General features: G+C 40.2%; 1 pseudogene; it reads left to right on the top strand.

The window, feature by feature from the left end:
- The first annotated feature begins 372 nt into the window (after positions 1-372).
- Positions 373-2,613, top strand: LOC124985850 (ATP-dependent RNA helicase DDX50-like; annotated as a pseudogene).
- Positions 2,614-3,032: the final 419 nt, after the last annotated feature.

Genomic DNA, 3,032 nt, shown 5'->3' with positions numbered 1-3,032 from the left:
CACCATTTTGAATTTGGGGGGGTTAATACTTTCAACTCCCCTGCTGTGTAAATATCTAGCACAATCAGAAAAAGATTCCCCTTCATTACATTGTTGATGACATCAAACTGTTAAACATTATGATATCCAAAATGATACTTTTAAGCAAGGCATGGTGGTGCACACCAGTAACGCCAGCTATTCAGGAGGCTGAGGCAGGAGGAGTGTAAGTTTCTCCACAATTTAGCAAGACTCTGTGTCAATATTAAAAATAAGGCACTGGGACACGTGGCCCTGGCAGGGCAGCTGCCCTGCCCCCACTTCCTGTCACACTGTCACTGCCCATAGGTAGTAGTGGTCACCGTGCCCTGAGGGAGCTGGAGGCCACCAGTAATGCCTGGGAAACTCCCCTGGGGGAACATTATGGAGCTGGAAGCACCCTTGGAAGAGTCTGAGAGCCAGAGGAAGGAAAACCAAAAGAGCTTTGAGGATATTGGAATTTCGGATAAGGAATTTGGCCTGTGCTTCCCTCATAGGGTTGTTATGAAGATTTAAACAAGATAAGCCGAAAACACATTACACAATGCTGGAGTGATAGGAGGAAGTCCAGGTGCCATCGTGACTCGGATGAGAAAACAGAAACAAAAGAAAATGGTGTTACAGATGACCTGGATGATGCTCCCAAGCCCAAAAAACTGAAGAAGGATTTAACAGACTTCTTATAAGTCAAGAAGAAAAGATCTTCCAAACAGAGATATTGATGACTGTGAAAAAAAAATCAAAGCGAGTATCATCCTTAGAAAGTTCTACTCATAAATCAAGTGATAATAAATTAGAGGAGTCCCTAACACGTGAACAGAAAGAAGGAGACTTCTCTAATTTCTCTATTTCTGAGGAAACTATAAAGTTTCTGAAAGGTCAAGGGGTAACATACCTCTTTCCTATTCAAGTTAAAACCTTCAGTCCTGTATATGAAGGAAAAGATTTAATTGCACAAGCCTGGACAGGAACAGGAAAGACATTCTCTTTTGCCATACCCTTGATTGGAAGACTCCAAAGAAATCAAGAAATAATTTTTAAAAAGTCACTCACCAAAGATAATTCTTTTGGCTCCAACAAGGGAACTGGTAAATCAAGTAGCCAAAGACTTTAAAGACTTTAACTAGGAAACTCAGTGTGGCATGTTTTTATGGTGGTACATCATATCAAAAGCAAATTAATCATATTTGAAATGGTATTGACATCTTGGTTGGGACTCCTGGTCGTATCAAAGACCATTTGCAGAGCGACCATTTGGGTCTTTCTAAACTGCGCCATGTTGTGCTTGATGAAGTGGATCAAATGTTAGATTTAGGTTTTGCTGAACAAGTTGAAGATATTATCCACGAATCCTACAAAACTGATTCTGAAGACAATCCTTAGACTTTACTTTTTTCTGCAACTTGCCCACAGTGGGTATACAAGGTTGCAAAAAAATACATGAAATCCAGATGTGAACAGGTTGACCTTGTTGGAAAAAATGTCTCAAAAGGTTGCAACTACTGTGGAACATTTGGCTATCCAGTGTCACTGGTCTCAGAGACCAGCAGTTATTGGAGATGTCCTTCAAGTCTATAGTAGAGTCTGAAGGGAGGGCAATTATCTTCTGTGAGACCAAGAAGAATGTAATTGAAATGGCAATGAATCCACACATAAAACTGAATGCCCAGTGTTTGCATGGGGACATTGCACAGTCTCAAAGAGAAAATACACTAAAAGACTTCAGAGAAGGTAGTTTTAAAGTTTTGGAGGCAACCTATGTGGCTGCCCGTGGTTTGGACATTCCTGAGGTTGACCTGGTGATTCAAAGTTCTCCTCCACAGGATGTTGAGTCCTATATCCATCACTCTGGATGCATGTAGAGCTGGCCGGACAGGAATTTTCATATGTTTTTATCAACCAAGAGAAAGAGGTCAATCAAGATATGTGGAACAAAAAACAGGAATTATTTTTAAATGTGTAGGTGTCCCTTCTACAATAGATTTAGTTAAGTCTAAAAGCATGGATGCCATCAGTTCTCTGGCTTCTGTTTCTTTTGCTGCTGTTGATTTTTTCTGACCATCAGCTCAGAGATAGAAGAGAAAGGGGCAGTGGATGCATTGGCTGCAGCATTAGCCCGCACTTCTGGTGCATCAAGCTTCGAACCAAGGTATTTGATCACCTCTGATAAGGGATTTGTGACTATGACTCTGGAAAGCCCTGAAGAAATACAAGATGTCAGCTGTGCTTGGAAAGAACTTAACAGAAAGCTGGGTAGTAATGCTGTGTCCCAAATTACAAGAATGTGCCTCCTAAAAGGAAATATGGGTGTTTGCTTTGATGTTCCTACAACCAGGTCAGAAAGGTTACAGGCAGAGTGACATGGTTCAGATTAAATACTCTTAGTGTCAGTCAAATTACCTGAAATTGAAGAATATTATGATGGAAATACATCTTCTAATTCCAGACAAAGGAGTCTGGTCAAGTTGCAGGTCTGGCCGGTCAGGTAGACAGAGTCCACAGGGAAGTCGGTCAGGAAGTCAACAAGATGGTAGAAGACAAAGTAGAAAGAGAAATTGATCAAGAAGCGGGGGCCACAAACGGAGTTTTGACTGAGCATTTGACAGTTAATCTACCAGCATGAGCTTGCCTATTTCTGCCTCATCATGTACATTATCTCCCAAAAATTAGGTCATTGTAGTTGAGGTGTGTGTCTACTGTTTACAAAGAAGTTGGTCATATTTTTTAAAAAGTATTTCACAAAAATGGTTGTAAACAAATTTACTTATCCAGTTATACCTTTGAATAAAAGAAAAAAACCCTCTTTTATTGTCTCTTTAAAAAAAAAAATAGGACTAGGGTTGTAGCTCAGTGGTAGAGCGCTTGCCTAGCATGTGTGAGTTCAATCCTCAGCACCACATAAAAAGAAAACAAAATAAAGGTGTTGTGTCCACCTACAACTAAAAAAATATTTAAAAAATAAATAAATAAAAAGGATGGGGCTGTAGCTCAACGACAGAGCCCTCCTGAATTCA

Source organism: Sciurus carolinensis, chromosome 5 (assembly GCF_902686445.1).
Source record: "Sciurus carolinensis chromosome 5, mSciCar1.2, whole genome shotgun sequence".
Classification (NCBI taxonomy): domain Eukaryota; kingdom Metazoa; phylum Chordata; class Mammalia; order Rodentia; family Sciuridae; genus Sciurus; species Sciurus carolinensis.
This window is presented reverse-complemented; position numbering and strand designations above follow the sequence as displayed.